Source organism: Pseudonaja textilis, chromosome 3, assembly GCF_049901715.1.
Source record: "Pseudonaja textilis isolate UNSWEBS1 chromosome 3, rPseTex1.2, whole genome shotgun sequence".
Lineage (NCBI taxonomy): Eukaryota > Metazoa > Chordata > Lepidosauria > Squamata > Elapidae > Pseudonaja > Pseudonaja textilis.
In genome coordinates, this window is record NC_141992.1 from 88252961 (window position 1) to 88277004 (window position 24044).

Sequence of the window (24044 nt, forward strand, 5' to 3'; positions counted from 1 at the left end):
CGTGGCTACCATCCCTGTCGTATTGTTTCTTTTATATATTTTTTTATTTTTCTTACATGTATCCATGTATTCATAACTATGTTTTTACTTATACCTATTATTTGGTAAGCAACTGACTTTAATTAATTAATTAATTAATTAATTTCTTTTGCTTAATCACACTTACGTTGTAGCCCCGATTTCCGAGCCTATGCTGTCAGAGAAAGAGGACCTGGAAGCTGAGGAGGAGGAACTGGGAATGCCTTCCTCCCCAGGACCTTCCTCCCTGGCAATGCCTTCCTCCCCATGACCTTCCTCCCTGGTAATGCCTCAGGTTCCATCAGACAACCGAGAGGAACAGCCTGAGATGAATCAGGAGGAAGGCATGTCGGAGCAGCCCCTGACAGGGAGTGAAGAGGAGGAGTATTGGCTCGACCCCAAGCAGCGTCGTAGGGAGAAACGTGAGCAGCAACGTAGGAGGCGTGGGAGGGTCAGAGAGTGGGCTGTCATTGAGCCACACCCCACGGGGGATAAAAGTGGGTGTGTTTTCTCCTTAAACTTTGTACAGGACAAAGTTTACCTTACTTCAGATTTTCTTCATGAATGATTGTTTTGTGGACTACCTTGTGATTTTTATGATGTAAAAGAACCATTTGTCTCTGTGAGTAAGACTTTAATTTATAATTGCTGCCAGCTCGGACTTGTCAGGCAGGATGTAGTGGAATGCCAAGAATATTATCAGTTCCAAAGAATTAGCTCTGCGAAGTCCGAGCCAGCTTGCCTGTCTGTGTTTGTGTGTGTATAATCTCTCATCTTTGGGGGGAAAGGGAAGGGGAGACAGAACACACTTATATAAGCCTGAGGGTAAATGAGCCCTCAAAAGTTCTTTCTTTATATAGTTGCTTATATTTATATTCTTCCTGGAAAATATAAATCCAAGTTGCTTCATTTACAGCTGGGTTTTTATTTATACATTACTGTAATCATCATTCATTATTTTATAAGGAGCTCAATAACTTTTGTGTGACTCTTTTTTCCTCACAAAAATAGCTATTCCTTCCATGAATTAGACCTAGGAAGTTGATTCTGCATGTCATGAAAGGACAGCAAATTATTGCTCTTTTGTTTGTCTCAGACCACAAATTGTTAACTGTCAACATATCAAGTTTCTAAAGTATGTTAATCTCTGAGACAGTGTCTCAGTCGTCATAAAATTTCAGTCAGCCTCCATAGATTTGGAATTTATTTTCTCATTGTATTGTTGTAACACAATTTCAAAAATTACAGATGTAGGTACTGAAAACCAAGATCATATAATGGGAGGAGGAGGAGGAACACTTTAAATCACATTTGTGGTACTCTGTTGATTGAGGGGACATTCCCTAAGATCACTAGAATTGGCTTTGATTATATTAACTTAAACATCCACTGTTTGTCAGGGTTCCAGCAAACCTCCATTCCAATCAATAACTCTGAGGCAGACATATCTCAAAGGTATCTTTATTTGGATAGTAAACTGGCACATCTGTTCAATCCCGAATCTAAAAGTTTTCGGAATTCCTTGCAATATTCAAACTACAAATCCATCCATCACATCACATGCCCAATCATGATCCATCCTAAAGTCAGTTTATAATTTCATTCTGCGCTATACTCAATGACCTTGAACTAATAAAAGAATTTTATTTTGTCTACTTAGAGCTACTCAATTGAAACCCCCTTCTCCCACTTTCTCAGGCTTGTGGCAGTATGGGAGCATCAACTCTCAAAATGACTTCCAAAGCTGACAGTGTTGTAGAATTGTCTTTGATTTAACATGTTAATTTAAGCATCCAGTTTTACAAGATTGGCTTTATTATGTTACCTTAAATAATCTCCAATTTTGTAGAGGGTCTGCCTAATTTCCATTGAGAAGGGATCTGAATAATTATCATAAGATGGAATTCATATACAGTAGCAATAATATTAACACCAGAGGTGGTATTCAGCAGGTTCTTTTTTTAATTATTATTTTATAAATTTTCATTCATAAACATTTTTGAATAACAGTGCATTGGCAGAGCATTCTTTACAAATAAAACATGATCAACATACGTTGGTTATAAATCTCAACATACAAACCAATAGCAATAGTAAAGGTATAATAACATTACTAATAGTATAACTAAAGGAGTTGATCTAGGTTTCTTTTTATGTTAGGTTAATTACATTCTTATCAATTACTACATTTATGTTTATCTACCACTTTACTTTCAATATATATAATATTAACCTTCATAATCTTACTTTCTCTAATTTCTACCTCTTTTCTCTACCCATTCATAGAATGTATTCCATGTCCAAAAGTATTCTGAATCATCTTTGTCTTTAATTTTTAAAGTAAATCTATCCATTTCAGCACAGTCCCAAATTTTTCTAATTATAACCTCGTCCAGTGGAGCACTCATATTTTCAAGTATTTAGCATATGTAATCCTTACTGCCGTCAGTATGTATAACACTAAATATGTGGTTGCTCTGTCAAAATCCTCGATAGTATACCTAAAAGGCATATTTCTGGTTTAAATTCAATATTTTGCTTAGTTATCATTTCCAGCCATTTATGTATATTTTCCCAATATTTTCTTGCTTTATCACATGTCCACCACATATGGTAATAGGTGCTTGTGACTTGGTTGCATTTCCAACATTTAACAGATAGGTTGCTGAACATTTTCACCAATCTTGCAGGTGGTAAAATCTTATAAAGATTTTGTTTGTAAGCTGAAGCCATAGTCATTTTGTAATTTCTGTCCCAAAGTTTTTTGCCAATTCTCTAATTCTATATTATAGCTGAAGTTTTTTGCCCAGGCAATCATCATTTCTTTGACTATTTCTTCCTCCATTTTGTAGTTCAGTAAATAATTGTATATTTTTAATCATTTTTTCATCCGTCCCCATTAAAATTGTATTCAAGGCTGTAGGTTCTTTATTTGCATCCCATGTTCTATCTAACATCTTTCTCATATCTTGACTGAATCAGAAAATATGGCCATCAAGCTAGATTAACCCCTTGGTCCTGCCATTGTTGCCTTGATTTAAATTCACCCCTCTCATTTAAGATATCTTTATATAGTACATTTTTTTCCAAATTAGTGAGATTTGGATATATAAGTGCCTTCACTGGGGAGAGCCAGACTGATATTTCCATATACTATTGTGGTTTAATTTTTTCCCATATGTTAAGCAATGCATTCCTCACATAATGCCCCTGAAAATATTTATGCACTTGGGATTGATAGGTACTTCCAATCACTTGCTACTTACCAGACGTGCTATTCAGCAGGTTCTGACCAGTTCTGGAGAACCAGTAGCGGAAATTTTGAGTAGTTCAAAGAATCGGCAAATATCACCTCTGACTGGCTCCGCCCCATCTATTCTCTGTCTCTCGAGTCGCAGCTAATTGGTTGGGTCTTCTTTTGTTGCCCTGCACAGGAGAACAGAGCTGGAAAGCAGGTTAGTGGGGTAGGGAAGCAATGGAGATTTTACAGTATCCTTCTCCTAGAGTGGGGTGGGAATGAAGATTTTGCAGTATCCTTTCCCCTGCCACACCCACCAAGCCACGCCCACAGAACCGGTAGTAAAAAAATTTGAATCTCATCACTGATTAACACCTGTTTATTTCTTCTCCCTAGCAGATTTTAAGAGTCTGTAGTGCAAGCAAATACCTATCTATCTATACCAAATAGAAGTTCATCTGGAGATGCTCTGCTGCAAAGAAATAACTGATTGAAGATGTGGCTCAATTATCAGATACATTTTCCCCTCCCAGTTATTTTTTCTGGCTTCAAACCATTATGCCTGAAAAGCCTTCTTGATAATTCAGAAGCTGTCAAGTAATTTGTAAATTGTGTCTATGGATTTTGGAGTCTTTTCTGCCATAGCCTTTACATCTATTTTCCTTCTGGTATACTCCTTCATTCCTGTCAAGGTTTACACTATAGACTTAAGGATTTCAAAGAAATCATATCATGCATACATTATATATCCAAGGATTTAGACATTCTCCTAGAAATTTTTTAATCATCTTTGGGAGGATGGGTATATTCTGCTTTTTTTCTGTTTAGTTGTGTCTGATTCTCAGAGACCTCCTGGAGTCCCTGCAGGTTTTTTGGCAAGTTTTTTCAGAAGTGATTTCCATTTTCTCCTTCTTAGGACTGAGAGTAAGTGACTGGCCCAAAGTCACCTAGTTGGCTTCTATTAAAACTTACTATTGAAAATCTCTCAAAATTTTAAATTTGTTTCCTCATGTGACACTTAGGCTGCTGTTCAGATAAGTAAAGGTGCCAAGATAGGCAAAAGTAGCTACACGTTTATAGAATTTAGCCTTGCCTCAAACGTTCCAAACTTTTTTTATTGCTCAATATTTATTGTTGTTTTCCCACTTATGTTGATTCCAAGTGACTCTGGCAATGTGTAGTTTCTAAGACCGGCCCTGAGGCAATGGCTTATATTTTACATTTTCCTGCCATATTCCTTGTGCAACAGTACTGAAGAATTCAACTTACTTTCTAGCAGCTTTATACCAGGGGTGGGATTCGAATTTTTTAACAACTGGTTCTGTGGGCGTGGCTTAGTTGGTGGGCCAGGGCTTGGTGATCATGTGACTGGCTGTGCGTGGCCAACTCAATATCACTCACATCGCATCTCCTTGCCTGGCCCCTCATGACTGTGGGGATGCTGCAACAGTCGTCAATGTGATCATAAGTCACTTTTTTCAGTACCATTGTAACTTTGAATGGTCACTCCACACAAGCAAAGTACCAGCAAAGGAGGGGAAAAAATTCCATAGAAGTTCCAGAGACAGGATGTCTACTCCTGCCAAGAATGTAATAAGAGTTAATGGAGAGGCAGTTTCTGTAAGCAACACCAGAATGTTTCCTTCCTGCCTTTTTTACAGGATTAGGCCAGTAATTTCTTCTAACAACAGGTTCTCCAAACTGCTTAGAGGGTTAACAACCGGTTCTAGCGAATAGGTGCAAACCTGTAGAATCCCACCCCTGCTTTATACCCATATTTACCTCAGGTCTGCCCACTAGCCTATCTCAGGGTTTTTCAGACTGTATTCCACAGAACTTGGGGGGGAGGGGTTTGTGAAAATTTAACAGAGTTCCATGAGAGACTAAGGGGTGAAAAGTTCAGTTAAATGAAGTGAAGGTATCCATAGCAATATTTCTAAGATACAAAAGAAATAGTTGGGGATGTTCTTTCCCAGATTAGTTTCCAGGATTTTTCTTTAACACTTTCCCCAGCCCCAACATTTAAAAAAAAAACCTAGTCTATATTACAGGTCCTGTACTGTTTTAGTATACCTATGAAGAAAGTTGAAACAACCACCACAAATCTAAACTCAGTACCAAAATGTGGGAAATTGCTGATAGTGCAAATGCTTTCCCTGCTCTGTATGAGAGAATGCTGGTAGACTCTGGAAACAAGGGACATAGCAGGAAGGCAGAAGAGAAGGTGAAAAGGAGTAAGATTTCTAGCAATTAAAGCAGAGGAAAACAGTGTAATGTACCTTTCCAGCATGGCCAGGAGTCTCAACTGATTTAATACCAGCTTCTTGGGGTGTTTCCAGTTTTCTGCTTCCTTTTCTGGGGAGAAAAGGGAGTCAGAGCTAGAAGAAGTGATAGGAACTGGTTAAGCCATTATGATGTCCTTTCTCTTTCAGGGCCCCCTGCTTATTTGACCCATAGGTTCTGAGAAAAGCTGGCACAGCACAGCAAGCATGATCAAAAGAAGAAAATGCCCTTCTGAGGTAGGAGGAGAGGAGAGGGAAGGGAAAGGAAGGGAAGGGAAGGAAAGGAAAGGAAAGGAAAGGAAAGGAAAGGAAAGGAAAGGAATATTGAGATTTTCCTAAGACAGAAATTTTCCTGAGATATGTAGGTGTATATGCTTGCAGTAAGAAATCTGATTCCACTAAGAATCCAAGTGGTACAAAAGATATGTGATCTTCCCATTAGTCAGAGTGCAGATACCTTAGCAGCACCTGCAGTATTCATATCTCTCTCACACTATTTCCACATTACTCCCGAAGGAAAGTGTCTCTCAAGAAAGAATAGGGTAAAGCTTTTATTCACTTTAGCTCCTTGAATCTAATGATCCAACACTATGGGTAGGTTTAAATAATAGCCCAAGGGACTTCTTTGTATTGCCTGTGCCAGAGCAAGTGAAAAATGTTTTGTTCCCCCTCAGCAATTAAACATATTCATCCAGATGACATTATTGATCTGAAATCCCCAACAGTGACAAAGTGGAGATACCATTAATTATGTACTCAAATGCATATCAGTTGTATTGCACACTCTTCCAGTCTAAGATTATAGTCACATGATATTCTGTAGAAAGAAACTGGAAAAATCTAGCTATATTATCTGGGCTGTCATGAGGAGGCAGCAAAGAGCTGTAAATGAAAGAAAGCCACCATATATTAACAATATCAGGACACAATACCGTCAGTCCCTTTACTGGGAAAATGTACTGAATGTACCCAGTTCTTCTGTAATGCTTGTTACCCAAATCTGACATGTCATGATACATCAGATCAACTGTTGATGGGAAATAATACAAATGTACTTGAAATTGTAGAATCAATGGCTGAATTTGAGCTATACTCTAGAAGTTTCTCAGAAGAATCATTACTCAAAGAATCACACTCCGTTACTTTTCAATAACAGTTCAAAATAAGATCATATTGCTAACTGGCAGCAAAATTTAAAGTCAAGATTGTGACAAATCTGAAATCAACAAGATGGTAATTAATTAATTAATTAATTAATTAATGATTCTGGACAATTATTAGCCATATGGAACAAATACAGTATTGTTGTATTCTGCCATGGGTTGGGCTTCATCTCCTTTCTTCAGGGTCAATTCCAGTCAAAAGTGATTGGGGAGGAGAGGTCATACCCTCAGCCCTATGATATGGAGTGATATAGGGCTCGCTGCTTTCTCCTCTCCTTTTTACAGGAGTGAGCTCATTTGTTGCTATGGGGTGAGGATTCATCAGTATACTGATGATACTCAATTACACACTGTATCTCCAGCCCTGGCAAATTAAGCAATGCCATGTATGTCTTAGATACCTGGAAGCCGTGGGGGTCTGTATGGGAAATGACAGGCTATAACCTAACCCTGCTAAGGTTGAGTAGCTTTAGTTCTCAGGACCATGTCTGGTTCTAGGACCATGCCATCTTTGGTATTGGGTGGGAGTCCTCCTAGACTCATGACTCCTGCTCGATGAAGAGTTGCCTGTTAGACCAGGAGGACCTTTGCATGGCTTTATCTAATCCACCAGTTGCGCCTGCAGATCTTGCTTATAGCCATTCATGCCCAAGTCACCTCCAGGTTGGACTACTGCAATGTGCTCTATATGGTGCTGCCCCTGAAGAGCATCCAGAAGCTTCAGCTGGTACAAAATGTGGTGTTACAGACAGCTATGTGCACTTCTAGGGCAGCACATGTTACATGACTGCTCCTTGAGCTGCATTGGGACTGGGTCATTGAAAAGGCTCCCAGGTTACATTGGCCCACCTCATTAGATATGCCATGTTACAGGAACCTACACCTGGTACCTTCTCTGCTGCTGTATCTGCCTTTTGAATATCCTTCCCCCTGAAAATACCTTTCGATTTTTTATAAAGCCCTCAAAACCAGGTTATGCTACCAGGCCTGGAACAGAGGACCAGAGATCTGTTCTGATGTCTCTATTGCCGAGGGTGCCATTTTTATCCTTCCTTTGCCCTGGGTTAATATTTCTGGTTTTTATTTATTTATTACTATTTATTATTGGGGATATCATCATCATCTCCTCGTGTGGTCTGCAGTTGTTGGGGCGGGGGGTGGGAGTTGGGGACAATTTATTTATTTATTTATTTCCAGGTTTTGTTCTATTGTGCTTTATTAATTTCTTTTCATTAGTTAGATTCTTTTTATTAGTTTTTATTGGTTTTTATTTTAAATATGGTTTTACATTTTGTAAGCCACCTCAAGTCGCCATGGGTGAATAGGCGGCAATATAAATTCAATAAGTAAATAAAATAAATAATACTGGGGATTAGAATTTTATCTGTTTTATTTGGGCTGTTTTATTTATTATGGTGCACCATCCAGAGTCCCCTTTGGGGGAGATGGACAGGTATGTAAATTTGATAAATAATAAATTAAAATAATAAATTAAAATAACATTTTTAACAACAGAATCTAGTAAAAGAAAGTTCCTGCGTTATCCAGAATTTATTAAAATTGCTGATACAACAGGACCTCGTATAAAAATTGTACATATTATAAAGTTAAAAGATTTGGGAATTGCAATCACTGACCTGAGAGGTGAGGGTTACACTAATGATGCCAACTTGAAAAGAAACAAAGAAGTGCAGGCTCAGATCTGAGAGTTAAACCCTCAAGCGCTTTTATCCCATGGAGTTCTCATTCACTGAATTTGGTGGTGCTTTAGCTTCCAGTAAGGCTGCTGGTTTTTTTTTTTTTTTTGTAAAAAAAAATATTATTCAGAGGATCTATGTGTTTTCCTCTGCAAAAATTCAATAATGGCAATTTTTTGAAGCAATGTCTGAAAACCTTCCATCTGGCTCTAAAGCTAGTGCTGCACAATGAAACAGTTGAGAGGACTGATAAAGTATATCAAACAACAAATTGGGAAGATAAACGATGTCATTGTGCCATTATGGAGACTAATGCTTTGATAGGAGCTATTTGTGGGGAAACCATAGCACAGGAAAAATGCAATCACAGAAGAAACATCTATTATGTTAAATGTCTGCATGACTTAGTGTTGTGACATGATATACCATTCGAAATAAATATACCAAGATTTTGATCCTGATATATCTTGAGCAATGAAAAAATGGGCATAATAAAATCTTACCTGTAGTCTTATCAGATAACTGAGGGGTTCTCATTTTTCACCTATTTACTCCAGTTGTGTTGGATAAGTATGTTGAAAGTTTAACAGAGACATGTTTTGACTAGAAATTAGGTATGAAACATCTATAATACTTTAAGCATTAATGATGATTTAAATATATTAACTATATTTTAGATTTTTTGGCAATCTGTACTGTATATATTGAGTTTCACTAGGCTGTAATTTTTTATATTATTTTAAACTTGTATTTGTGTTTCTTCCCTTTGTGCTTTGAAAACTATAATATGTACCTGGTAAAAATAAACAAAGAAATAAAAAATACAAGCTAATCTTGTAAGGAAAGCTTAAGATCAAAAAGTTGGGTGAGACCCAGAATAAAAAAACTAGATTTAATTTCATTTCTCTTCTGTTGCATCTAAAATTTACTGTTCCAGTGGCAATTTTGATATAGTTTTGGGTAATAAAACTCAATATAGACAGTCTTGGAAGGTTCCATCCAAATCTTACAATTCTATGACAACATTTGTGTGTTGAAATTCTTGATCAAATTAATATTGTTTCCTGACAAGATCACTGCTTGAGCATGAACCAATCCTATGCTAAATGATAGGAGTATGTTAATATTTGTATGATGGGAGATTTTAATGGAATAATTAACGACCGGTTGGATTATAAAACACAGAAAACAACAAAGAAAGTTAGAAAGATACTACCAAAATCCTTCCTTCGAATAACAAAAGAATTTAATTTAAAAGATGCATGAAAAGAGAGAAATGCGGAAAGTAAGCAATATACTTTTTATTCAAAAAAGGCACACATCCTGGTCTAGAATAGATATGATATGGATGTCAGCAGAATTATTGACTAATAATAATATACAGATATGAAGAATAGAAAAAAATTCTTTTGTAACTGAAACATAATTTTGCCCCTTTTCAACAGGAAAAGCAAGTTACTTTTGTCTCAGACTAAACCAAAAGCTAACAGAAAAAAGAATTTTTTATCATTTTTTTAAATAAATTTTTTATTAATTTTCAATAAACAAACATACACAAACAAAACACAAAACATAAAAACATAAAACTTCTTTTTGGAAAGCGGCTTAGTCCCGGGTTACATCTTTTTGTACAGACATAAATCAAATTCATGCTCACTTTATATACCATTTCATATCTTATTTACCATTCTACATTTTCTATATAGCTTCTCCCCTCTTTTCACTCTCTTAATTCTATTTTATTTATTTCATCTCAATTTAAATCATTATGCTTGTATCTTTTATCTCTTCTATTTGAATTATCTATTATCTTTTCTCATTAACACAAAGTTTCTCCTGTAATCACTGATTGAAGTATGACGCCTTTATATCTTTCCCCTAAATTTAACACTTAAAATAATATATAATTTTCATTCTGATTCTGCTTAGTAGATTCTAAAGCTACGTACTATATTTTAAGATAGGAAGATAATAAGTTTATAATGTAATTAGAACAATAATCCATAGCAAATTAAACTATCATTAAATCTTAAGCATTTTACACATTCCTTTTAATATTTTATCCCATTTTATAATCATATAATGTTCCAGTTTTCTAACATTATTTCAAATACAAATACAACAATACAGTCTTATGTACTTTTGCAGAATCTCTTTTTTAATTATATTTTTACCCATTGTCTCTGAATAAATCCTGTTTCTTTACATCTTGTTTCAAACTTCTTGTAACTTCAAAGGTTTCAAACCTTTGTAACTTCTCTTCCCTTTTTTCCTTCCTTTCTTCTCCAATCTAGCCTTTTTACCCCCTTGTCTCTTGATCACCATCCTCTTAATCTCCACCCTCTTCTGTATTCCTCTTTTCTGTTGCTTTCTGACATTGTATCGATTTTTCACCTTATTTTTCCCTTTTGGGGTTCTTTTTTTAAGTCTTAAATTCTCCATTCTCTTTCCTCTCTTTCCCTTTTCTTCCCCAGCTAGAGTTGCTTGTTCATTAAAGATGGCTGCTTCTTCTTCTTCTTCTTCTTCTTCTTCTTCTTCTTCTTCTTCTTCCTGATCTTCCTGTAGTTTCTGATAGATAAAAATTGCCATTTCTAAGAAATGAAAAACAGATCCAGAAGAGCCCTTCCCTTCTTGTTCCTCTTCTTTTAGCTTTTTAAATTCCATTTTCAGTTCATCAACAAGTAATGCCATTGTAAAAAAAAAAAATTTAAACAACCCAAATGTTTTTAGTCTTTCAAATAATAATTTCCAAAGGTCCCAAAGTCACCAAGCAATCCAAATACACACAATCTGTTTCATTTAACACTTTCTTCTTTTTATACTTTCTCTTCCTGGGGTTATAGTTCAGTTGCAAAGTTCCAAAATATATCTTTTAGAAGTTTGTAAGGCTTCAGCGGCAGCAGGAATCCGTGATCGTGCGTGGTTTCTGCTGTGCTCGCAGCTGGAGTGCCTTCGATCCAGCTGGATTTGGGGGCCAATAGTTGCCCCGTAGAGGTAACTGAAGACAGGGGAGATCCAGCAGGGGTCCGGGGGATTCACAAGCCCCCTCCTCAGCTGGTTTAACTCCCTTTTCCAAAAGCGGTGGAGCGGTGATCAGCAATGGCCACCACAAAGAAGCTTTCATCCGGAATAAGAATGTGCAGGAGGAAGCTTGAGAAGTGAAAGTTTTCGGGATAATAAGTAACATTTAAATACCCTGGAATTTAAACTTCATTAAAGATACATCGTTCCCTAAGAAGATTGGAAAAAGCGGCGGATGAAAGTTAAAAGGGAAAGTTTGTTTTTTCTCACTCTCCTTCCTTACGATGATAGCAGATGGAAATCGGAAAAACCCGCTTTGGCATCAGCAGGTAATTAATTTTGAAAATTAAAGCCAAGGGGACATTAAAGATTTCTGAACACTGGAAAAAAAAAGTTGTTTTTTTTTGCTATAAGTGGGAAGGGAGAGGAAAAGAATTAATATTAAGATTTTGCTGGAGGAGGCTGCTTGGAACTTATAAGACTAGAGTTAAATTGTAACAAGAATTTTTGATCATTTTTGTAAATGGTTCCTTAGGAACTGACTTTGTATTCTTGTAGCATTTGTTTCTTGAAATTTCTCAACAAACATTATTCCAGGTTATATCAAAGGGAGAGGAGGATGTAGGAAGGGTAGAAAGGAAGTATCTCAAAAACAAACAAAATAAGATCAAAATTCTAACTTTTTAAAAAAAGATATGAAGTTATATGGTTGTAGTCCTCGACCTACAATTATTTATTTAGTGACTGTTCAAAATTACAATCATACAGAAGAAGGTGACATGACATATTTTTATGATATTATGATGTCCCAAAGTCATGTGATTGACTTTAAGATAGAAGAGGAGGTGGTTAAAGAAACAATGGTAGTAAGGGTGAAAAATGTTGGACACAATATAGGTTTGGAACATTGGAAAAAATGTTGGTGACTAAATTACAAATTAACTATGTCTACAGCATACAGGAAAAACCTGTACAAAATGTTTTATAGGTGGCACTTACCCCCTGCTAGGCTAGCAAAAAAGTTTAACCAAAATCCAAATTGTTGGAAGTGTAAGAAAGAAAGGGGCACCTATTTTCAAACATGGTGGAAAGAAATATTGGAATACAATTCAACTGTGGTTAGAAGAAATAATAAAACAGAAAATTGAACCCCAACCAGAATTATTTTTATTAGGCTTAACAACAGAAAAATACAACAAAAAAGTCAGATATATTATGTCACATATTTTAACAGCTGCTAGGATCTCTTATGCACAATTTTGGAAGCAGGAAAATGTACCACCGGAGGGTGTTGTTATTAAAAAATAATTAGACTGTGCAGAGATGGACAGACTGACTTTGAAACTAAGAGATGAAGAGGATTCGACGTATTATATAGTCTGGGACGCCTGGTACAAATGGTTTAAGAATAAAAAGAAACTAAAATGGTAATTAGGTAAAGAATAGGAGATTATGTATATATCTATTGTGGAGAAAATGGAAATATATGATGAAAATATATTAATTTGTAATAAGAATAAGGAAAGAAATATGCAATGGTAATATAATAAGAAAGTATATATAGAAATATAATAAGGAAATCTAAATGATGTCTTGACATTGACATCATGATGTATATAATTTTATGTAATAAAGTTTATAACAAAAAACAAAAAGCAAAGTCATGTGATTGTCATTTGCAACCTTCTGACAAGCAAAGTTCATGGGGGAAACCAGATTCACTTAACAACTATGCGACTCACCGCTTTGCTCAGCAATGAAAATTCTGGTCCCGATTCTGGTCATTAGTTGAGGAGTACTTGTAATCTCTTTCCAAACTTCATTGTGGCAACTTTTAAGCGTTTTTTTAAAAAAAAAATATTATTCCTTTCCTCCTAGTTGCTCATCTAGCTGCTAGTTGTTATTAGGCAAAGCTCTTCCAGTAACTAAAAGGGGATTGCACATTTCATATCTAACAATCTCTTCTAATGAAGCAAATAGGACAGTAAGAAGCTTATCTCCCTTAAACCTAAGGCAGAAAGGACACTTCATTTATTTTCCTACCTCCAAGGTGGGTTTATAATTTTGAGTCTTTGTTTATTGCAGGAGGCCAGTTTATGCACTCAGTGAGTACAGGAAAAATGAGCACATGGTTACACGGAGAGAAAAAAAACACCATATAATCTAACTATTCTATCATTCAGGAACAAAACATCTAACATTTTACAGCAAACAAACCAAAATAAGATGTATGACTGCTTTCATAACTCCAGCACCTCTTTCTATGTAGCTAGAGATGACAACTGATATATTACAAATCTTTAGTGAGATTTGGAAAGCTGGCTTGTTCTCTTTGTCCTGTATAAAGTCAGTTCAAAAATTGCCATAAACTGAAGCTGAGAGATAAGATTCTTCGTAAGTTCCTTCTAATCAAATTGGTGTCAACTGTTAATGATCACATAGCTCTCCAATATGACCCAACTAGCCCTTCAGGTTTCCCAAACAATACAATCAACTATTATAGGATAGAATAATAAGTAATAGTGGCAGGGCAATAAGTTGCCTGAATATGCATGACACAGAAAGTATAAAATATAGTCTGCTAACTAGGATTACAACAGAACTTACTATGTCCAAGGCTACAGCAGGAATAGCGGAGAGGAACAGGTCAGGGTTTCCTTGGGATAGGAAAGTGTTAGATTATTACATACTATTTTCAGCATTTCCAGCCTGGAAGGAAACAAAAACAAGTGATTCATAATTTGTTCACCGTGGTTAGTTTCATGGGAGAGTAATACTGGGACTGTAGGCAAGAGGAAGAAGCCAAAAAGTATTCCAAAAGACAATTGCAAACAATTTCTGTGTTATCAAGAAAATTACCCAGATATGCCTGTGTAATTACTTAGGAGTTGAACCTAATTGAAAGAAATTTGTCTTTACATGCCAGAGTGACATAGTAAGGGGCAAGACATAAATATAAGTGTAATACGACTGATTCAATTAATAAATGATTTATAAATCAGAGATAACATAGGGTCTCCATACTGAAAATATCAGATTCAATCCCTGGCATCTTAATCTAGGAGTAGAAAATTGGTAAACTGTTGCCTCAAACATTGATAAACTGTTGTCAATCTGTGCAACATTATTAAATCTCATCCAGTGGTGGGATTCAGCCAGTTGGCACAGGTTTAGGAGAACCATTTATTGACTTTCTGAGCAGTTCAGCAAACTGGTTCTTGGAAGAAATCTCCTTCCAACAGCCCTTTGTTTTTTCCACTTTACAGGGCTAATCCTGTCAGGTAGATGCCCACCCACTTTCTGGAGAGCTTAAATTACCTCTCTGCTAAAGGGCACTTTATGGGCAAGCATTGGCTGCTGATAATTATTATTGCATTTTAACTATTTTAATTCCTCAAGGTGCTCTGGCACCCTGCCTGATTTTGTAATTCTGGGTTGTAGGTATTTCTGATGAAAAGGAAGGTATTCAGACACAATAGTTCAGGTTTCAATGATAGCTGCGGCTATCATTGATCTTCAGTGTGTATTCCCCCATTTCTAATCTAATGATCAGTATTTAGGGCAGCTTTTTGCAAGCAAAGAAGGTTTTTGTATTTTTGTACAGGTAATCCTTGACCTACAATAATTCATTTAGTGACCATTCAAAGTTACAATAGCACCAAAAAAAGTGACTTATGACCATTTTTCACATTTACAACCATTGCAGCATCCCCACGGTAATGGGAGCCTGGGTGAGGTAAAACGCCCCTCAATGTGAATGATGTTGAGTTGGCCACACCCACCCAGTCACATGACCACCAAGCCATGCCTACCAAGCCAGTCATTTGGGCAGAGAACTGGTTTTTAAATTATTTGAATCCCACCACTGGTCTCATCTAGTATACAATAAGGAAGTTTCTATGTCCTAACTGGTAGCAACAGTACAGGTAGCCCTCAAATAACAACCATACATTTAATGATGGTTCAAATTAATGATGGCCTCAGAAAGGGTGTGCTTTAAAGGGAGTGCCTGTAAAGCACTTCCTACATCACAAAATGGCATACACACAGAGAACACAGTCATGCGATCATTATTTGGATGCTTGGCAAACTTGGCAAACTTGTGACCCAATTGCAAGTATCTTGCAATCATGTGATCACCATTTGCAATTTTCTGTACTGGCTTCCTCAGAAAGTCATTGGGGAAGCTGACAAGAAAGGTTGCAAGCTACTGCCTCCTGCCAAGAGGATTGGCTAAAAGAGCTACCAGCTGAAGGATTCAGATTCATTCCTGCTTGGATTTTGGCAGCCACAGGCACAAAGCTGCAGAGAAAAAAGGATTGCAGCTCCATGCCTGGCTAGATTTATCCTTTTCTCCCTGCATCCCTCCCTGAAGCTCCTCTGCAGGCATGGAGCTGCAGAGAGAAAAGATTTTAGCAACATGCCTGATGAAATCAGGGGTGGGATTCAAATTTTTAACAACCGGTTCTGTGGGCACGGCTTAGGCGCTAGATGTGGCTTGGTGGTCATGTTACTGACTGGGCATGGCCAACTCAACATCACTCACATCGAGGCATGCATCTCCTCACCTGGCCTCTCATGACTGTGGGGATGCTGCAACAGTCGTAAGTTTGAAAAAGGGTCATAAGTCACTTTTTTCAATGATCACTCCACACAAGCAAAGTACCAGCAAAGGAGGGGACAAAAACTCCAGAGAAGTTCCAGAGACAGGAAGTCTAGTCCTGCCAAGAATGTAATAAGGGTTAACGGAGAGGCAGCTTCTGTAAGCAACACCAGAATGTTTCCTTCCTTCCTTCCTTACAGGATTAGGCCAGTAATTTCTTCTAACAACCGGTTCTCCGAACTGCTCAGTATGTTAACAACCGGTTCTAGTGAATAGGTGCAAACTGGTAGAATCCCACCTCTGGATGAAATCCAAGCAGAGAACACAGCTAAAATCCTTCCCTCCCTGTCTCTCCATGCTTGCAACCCCACGCTCATTACCTGAGCCTACATTTGCTTAGAAACCAATGAGATCACTTAATGACTACAACCAGAGCGCATAGAACCACGGTCATTGGGTGAAGTGCTCATGTGGCAAGACATCTCACTTAATGCCCAACATTCCAGCACCAATTGTGGTCATTAAGCGAGTATCTCTATCTTCAATACAGATATTGCAGCACAGTAAAAACATCTCCACATGTTCAGATTCGTTTGCCAATATGAAAGAACTTTGGACCTCTAGGTTTCTATGGCAGGAACCTATATGCAGCCTATGCTTCAGACTGCTTTGGCTTCATGCCACTATATTCCAATAATAATATTAATCTTTCAGCAGCCAAGCCCGTTTTTTGTTCTATCTTTCGTAAAGCTGGAGTTCTGCTGGCTTGGGATGGATCCTTTTCCCATTTCCAGGAACTTTGCTTTCCTTCACCTCCCTCCATTTGAACACAGGGGCTCTCTTGTAAATTTAACAGATACCTTATCAACAAATTTGAAATGAAACTTTTATTTTTTCCCTTCACCAAACCTTGCTTCACTCCATTTTTTAGGCCAAGAGTCCCCAAACTTGGCAACTTTAAGATTTGTGGACTTCAATTCCCAGAATTCTCCAGCCATCTGGGAGTTGAAATCCACAAATCTTAAAGTTGCCAAGTTTGGAGAGCTCTGTTCTAGGCTCTGGTTCAGGCACAGAAGAAAGACAGAGAATGTCATAGATGCAGCTGTTAACGTTTGCAGTCTTCTGTTGTTTGGATTCAGTAAATGCTGATAATTTCCTGCTCCTTGCAGTCTGAGAGGCATAAGTGCTTTGGGTAGACTGGGGAGTAGACACAACACTACAGCAGCAATGTTAAAGAAAAGAGTTAATGTGTTCCCAGCTTAGCTAAGGTAGATCCAAAATCATTGCAAACATAGGTTCTGTTTGATTGCTTGCTTTGGTTTTGATATTGGCATTGTGGCTATTTTTACCCACAAACTATTGCTTCACATTTCCCCCCAGTTCCTCAATTTACAGTCTTGTGGCCACAATGATAGGTTGAGAACTTTACAATGATCCATAATCCCAACAAAAAAGGAGGAATGATGTCAGCCAGAGTTTTTCCTTCTCTTCAGTAGGTGATGAAAGTCTGCAAACTTCCTGTCTACTGCTCCTGCCTGCCTGCCTGCCTGCCTGCCTGCCTGTCTTTCCTCCCTCCCTCCCCCTTTCCCTCCTTCTTCCCTCCCTCCCTTCCTTCCTTTCTTCTGTGTTTTCTATCTGCAATGAAGGAGAGGAGGGTGGTTTTTTTTGTTGCTATAGGATTTGCAGCTGCTTCAGGCAAGGCAGAGTTTTAATTTTTTTCCTCCTCAATTTCAGCATTTCAGATCACAGATCAGCTTCAAAGTGCCCCTGAGGGTTTGGAGAGGAAAAAATAGCAGAAGTGTGTGGAAGCACTTGTAATGAAATATAATCCAGCCTGAAGACAGGAGATGGGTGAATCCATATCTTACATACTGAAGACACCTGGAGAATGAGAATTTGGCTAAGAAAAGCATATTAAGGGTTTAAGTAGTTGATATAATAGTGTTATTGTTATTTAATAAATATATAAAATTCATCATTGTATATATTATCCTAATTCAATAAATTAATAAATATCCTTTATTACAGTAACTTGCCAGAATGTTGTATGGTTTCATGACAATAATTATGAGGCACAAAAATAAGTAAAATGAATATTACTAAGCTACAAACTGAAATAAACAGAATAAAGTATTAGTGCAAATACTAAAAGGAATCTAAAATACTTAGAGGTGAAATTGCCAAGTTAATTATTAATTGAATAAAATACTAAACTACTAAAATAATAAACTAGTGAAATATTAACATTCTATGGTGTTTCTCAATCAATTTCTCAATTTTGTTGCAATCGCCGACAAATATTGAAGATTTAAAATTTAATGAGATCAATATAAAATCCAATAAAAGAAAGTAATTCACTTCCATCTTCTTGTACTTGATATTCCTCCTTGAAGCAATGCCTTATCTGGCATGACAACAATGTTGCTATTTGACACTAATTTTAAGTTTCTGCCTGCAAACAGTTTCCGTAAAAGTTGTCCAGATTTTAACCTGGGATTTTCTTTCATCTGGGAGCTATGATAGTTCTGCAAATATCCTACAAACCAGGCAGCATAGAATAACACAGGCCATTGTTCCTTATGTATTTTCTATACATAGTCAGACCCACCAAACCAGGTATTCTTATAGTATATTTACCCTCAAGCTGACCTAAGAGAAAAGGCTGTAAGCAAAACATGAGCTCAGTCTGAAAAACACAAGACAGTATCAGAAAGAAACTGAAGTTGCTCCACCTTGAGTCTTTTTGGAATAAGAAAGGAGAAAAGAGGAAACACTGTCAACTCTTATAGCCTGTGTCAATTGAGTTCTAGTATTAACTGGTCCCTGGCCTGGTCCAACACTAAGGGGTGATAGTATATCCGTAAGTGGTTCATTATTTTCTTCTTCTGGAGCTGATTGAAAATGACTATCCTAAAGCCATCCAACTAGCTTTATACTTCTGGTGGTAGTAGAATTCTTCTAATGCTTGTGAGGTGGGTGGCTGAATGAATGAATGAATGAATGAATGAATGAATGAATGAATCTATCTCATGATCTTCAGGTTTCAAGACTGGTATTTTAACTACATCAAACTGGCTCTCAAATGTCTTTTGTCAATATCTTTAACCATATTCCAATTATATTAAATGTATAAGACAAGTACTGTATGTCCATTGAATACACAAAACTAATGAGAAAGTGGATTGGTTTTTTAACAGGTATTGCTATAAAGTGCACCAGGGTAACAACAGAAATGAGGCCTTTTGCTTAGCTCAAAATCTAAATCAAAAGTTGTTCAGCCAATCAGTTGCTCAGGTGCATGCAGTATTGTAGTTTTTAAACAGCTGATCTGCCCTTCTTGTTGGGTTGCTGAAAAAGATGCTGCATGACAATCCTTGAAACCCCAAACCAAGATTTCACAGGGAACTGCTGCGGTATTAAAGGTTTTGGTAATTATTATTCAGTTTTCTTTCTCAAGGTATCTGGAGAGATCAGAGCTACTGATGCCTGAGGCAGCTAAGGATAACACAATTCAGTGCTGCCCATCAGCAAGAATATTTCTATAGAAATTGCCCATCTTTGCTTCAGTGGGATTGTTTTGTCATTAAATATACATGCAAGCATTGGCGCCTTGATTAGCAAGGCAATTTAGCCTTCCATTTTTTCATTGCAGAGGTTTGGGTTACAGTATATTCCTTGGCCTGCAGTGCAATCAAATGACAGATATAAAAACTGAAAAGCCTTGACCAGGTATTTGAGCCTTTCCTTTTCTGTACAGTGCTGTAATTAATGCTTTGAAAAAACCACCCCATCCTCTTTTGATTTTAAAGCAGCATGAAATATTCTGTCTTTCCGCACCATTCCATTGAATCAGCAAGCATTGCTAAAATGCTAAAACACCATACTAGCAATTGAAACCAATTGGCATATTTCAATTAAAAGACAGGGTGCCTGTCATGCTTACAGACAACTTCCAAAATCAGGGCTAAAAAATCCTGATTAGTATCATAGGAAGGGACACAGTGGCTCAATAGTTAAAGATGCTGAGATTGTCAGTTGGAAAGCTGACAGCCAAGATTCAAGACCTGAGCACCAACCAGTGGGATAAGCTCCCATTTCTTGCCCCAGTTCCTGCAACCTTAGTTTGAAAGCATGCAAATACAAGTAGATAAATAGGTACCATTTTGATGGGAAGGTAACAGCATTCTGCACACCTTAGCATATAGTCATGCTGGCTATATGACCACAGAAGTGTCTTCAGAGAATGCTGGCTCTCTTGGATAACAAACAGAGATGAATACAGTCTCCTAGAGTTAGACACAACTAGACAGGGGAAACCTTTACCTTTGGTGTCATAGGAGGCTTGATTCAGTCCTTCACTGTATACCTACCAATTCCAAGTAAGAAAATGCTTCTCTGAAATTTCAGAATGTGGATTTTGAAAACTCCTGACTGATAATTTTGGCTGTCACTTTAGGACGAAGGTGGAAAACTGTGGCCATAAAGATGCAACAGTCCTCTAACTCTTTTTATCCTAGTCAGCATACTCAAGGAACAAAGAAAATCTCAGGGAAGACTGTCACTCATATTCACATATAACTTACAATTCCATTTTCCAAACTAATAGGCTCCAGGGATAGTTAGTTGAACTTCTAAACTGGGATTTAGAGCAATTAATGGATGAAGATTCATCCAGAGAATTTACAAATGCTTCCAGTTGGTAGGATTGCTGATCTCAGGACAAGAGATTAACTTATTTTAGATGGAAGCTCTTGCACCATGCTAATTGGACCCTCACATATAATACAAAAGTAAGAACTATGTGCGTACCCTGATTAGTCCCTGGAGAGGAAGTACATAAACATGCAGCTTTCACTAGGTTGCTTGTATCTTCCTCCAATCGTCATAACAGAGAAAATATAAGATAACATCCTCTCAGGGGTGGGGCAAAAACACAACTAAAGACTTCATCATCATCATCATCATCATCATCATCATCATCATCATCATCATCATCTGCCAAATGGAGCAGCAGACTTATGAAAACCTTTCGTGAACCTGAACACAATACAGTGAGAATACATAACGTCTCTGGTACCATAAGTATCTGGTCTCTTCAAGTGTTTTATTAGTGGCCCTGCTGGGACACAAAATACGATTAATAAAGGCTACCCAAAGCCTCTTCTGTCACCACAACAGGGATCAGGGTTGAGACCTCCAGGACAGAAAAACCTTGCTTTGTGCTACAACAAAGAAAGCAATAAGCAACACAGAGGGCTTGACCTTGCATTCAGCCTTTGCCCTTCCTATCAACTGGAATTCATCCAAAATAACAGACCTGCCTGCAGATGTGTCCTGGTAGTCATGCTAATGAAAACACAGCTATTTATCCAGGTCACAGAACTTCAATAACACCCATAGATATCTCCAAGACATATATTTTAAAATAATGCGCACTAGGGTATGGTTTTTGGAAATTTCAAACTGCTACCTCCTGCAGGAGTACTACTAATTTTTCCAACCAACTTTGCACTGGGGGCCATTTATTATGCCCGCCTTGTGGAGCCTTTTCAAATGGATAAACCAGGGGCTGCAACATGTGGCTGTGGAGCTACGTGCAGTTCTTTCAGCCTTCTGCTGAGGCTCCCTATTGGCTGATCCCACCACTGGCTGGTCCCTCCCCTCCCCATCACTCCTCACCTGGCCTGAGAAAGTAAGGGTGATGATGGGGGATGGAGACTCACTCCATATTCCAGAGCAGGAGGTGATTGGGCGGGAGTGAGTGATGTCGAGTTGGCCACGCCCACCCAGTCATACTGGTTGTTAAATTATTGGCTTCCAGTGTTTTCTTTTCTGTGGGGTCAAATAGCTCTTTAAGTGTTTAAGGTTGCAGACCTCTGGTATAAACTAACCAACATAATGAGCTCAAAGGATAAGGTGCCAATTTCAATATGTCAGGAACAATTCAGAAGTTTGCTTGCTTCATGGCCAGATCTCCCAGTGAGGTGAACAATTCAGTGAAGCTGCATGATACAAATGCCAAAAGTAGGATATTAAAATTATATGACCCTGAACTCCATCAGCACAGAGTCAATAACAGGTAAACCATGGGGTGTTGCTTTTGAAGTCAAAGCAGGTTTAGTACTTTGCCAAAAATATCCGCAAGATAGATGAACATGAGTAACAGTAACCCAAGAGATAGTCTTGTCAAAGCTACAGAGCAGCAGGTAAATGTTTGCCATCAACACTCTAGAGCAGGGGTCCCCAAACTTGGCAACTTTAAGACTTGTGGACTTCAACTCCCAGAATTCTCCAGCCTTCTGGGAGTTGAAGTCCACAAGTCTTAAAGTTGCCAAGTTTGGAGACCCCTGCTCTAGATAGAGTGTGACAGCACCTAAATAGATACAAACACATGTGGCAGTTTGTCACAAAGCATGGAACTGAACAAGTTCCCCAATACATGGGCTGTACTAAAGGTAAGTATTTGTGTAATCCACACATTAAAACAAATAGCTTCAGGGGACATGTCATCAATTTTCAATCCAGCAGAGGAGATAAGTCATAGTCCAACCCCACCTCCCCAAAAAAAGTTGAGATGAGACTCCTATGTTCCCATGTTCCTTTATCATAATCTTAGCAGAACTATTCTTAATGCAGGATTTTAATCCACCTCAGTTTCCAGATACTTTAAGGCCAAAGCAAGAATAATGTGAGACTGCACTGCCAGTCATTTGTACCCAAATCCTGGCATCTGCAGGAGACTCCAGATGCCATGCAAATCATGTACCACAGTACCCAAAGCTGCCCAAAAGCTGCTTGGCTATGACAACTAATGCTTCCAATGTGGCTTCATGTGTGCTGTTTGATGAGATTTGGACTTTGCCTGAATATCAAATTCGTATTTATTTATTTTGAAAAATGTATACAGTGGTCAAACTCATTCACTTTGACAGTTTACAGAAATAAAACCCAATATAAAACCCAATAAACCCCCACATCCCTGGCAACAACAATCAAACCAGCAACTTGATGGGGTCCATATCACCATGGGATTCCCTAGGCCCGTTGACAAAATCAGGGCCTTTCTAAGGAGTATCTTATATCCACAGCAATGATGAGCCACAGGGAGGAAGCCATCCCAGAGAAAGCCTTTCTTTTTGGTCCCACTAGATCCAGGGGTGTCAAATTCAAGGCTCATGGTCCAGATTCAGTGTGCAGGGTGCTTAGATCTGGCCCATGGGCCCACCCTAGAAACAGCAAAGGACTGGTCCACAGTGCCACTGCCAGCAAAAATGGAGCTCGGGGAGGCCATGTGCATTTTTGCTGGCAGAAGCTGCAGGAGGCTGTCACGACCAAAAATGAAACCTTGATGAATGACATTGAATTGGCCACCACCACCCCACCACCCCCTGAGGTCAAACACAACCCTGATTCAGCCTTCAATGAAATGAGTTTGACACCCATGCACTAGATGGACTTCTTTAAGAAAGGGGACCCTTCTTCACCTATCTGGTAGATTGGATATATGGTGGGTGGGAAAAGCCAATCTTTCAAATAATCTGGCCCAGCACTTTGAATTGGATCCAGTGGGAAACTGGCATCCAATGCAGCTCTCGCAAGAAAAGTGACACATATAGACTTGCACAAAACCATATGGGCCATAACAGTTTAAGCTTCTAAATACTTTTCAAAGGCAGCCTCATGTAGTATCTATTGCAGTAGTCAAGCCAAGAGGATATATAGATTATCTGTGTCAACTTCCATGAAGATGGCTTCTCAAAATATAGTTATTAAAGCTCAATTATAGTCATGCAAATTATTTGTTACATTTAATCATTTCCAATCAAATTACATTGATGCCGTCTGCTGTTTTAGATAAAGGTTACCCAAATACAATATATTGTATTATTATTATTATTATTATTATTATTATTATTATTATTATTATTATTATTATTATTATTATATTTTATTCATTAAACATGAAACTGAACATTTAAAAATATATCACAAATATCACTGACGGGCGCTGATGGTTGATAC

The 24044-nt window shown here is 37.8% G+C and overlaps 1 long non-coding RNA gene across 1 annotated transcript; it reads left to right on the plus strand.

Moving 5' to 3' along the window:
* Positions 1–238: 238 nt before the first annotated feature.
* LOC148126202 (uncharacterized) lies at positions 239–17910 on the plus strand. The gene is made up of 3 exons (XR_015742583.1): positions 239–640; positions 5689–5775; positions 17757–17910. It is a non-coding gene; the product is annotated as an uncharacterized LOC148126202 (long non-coding RNA).
* Positions 17911–24044: the final 6134 nt, after the last annotated feature.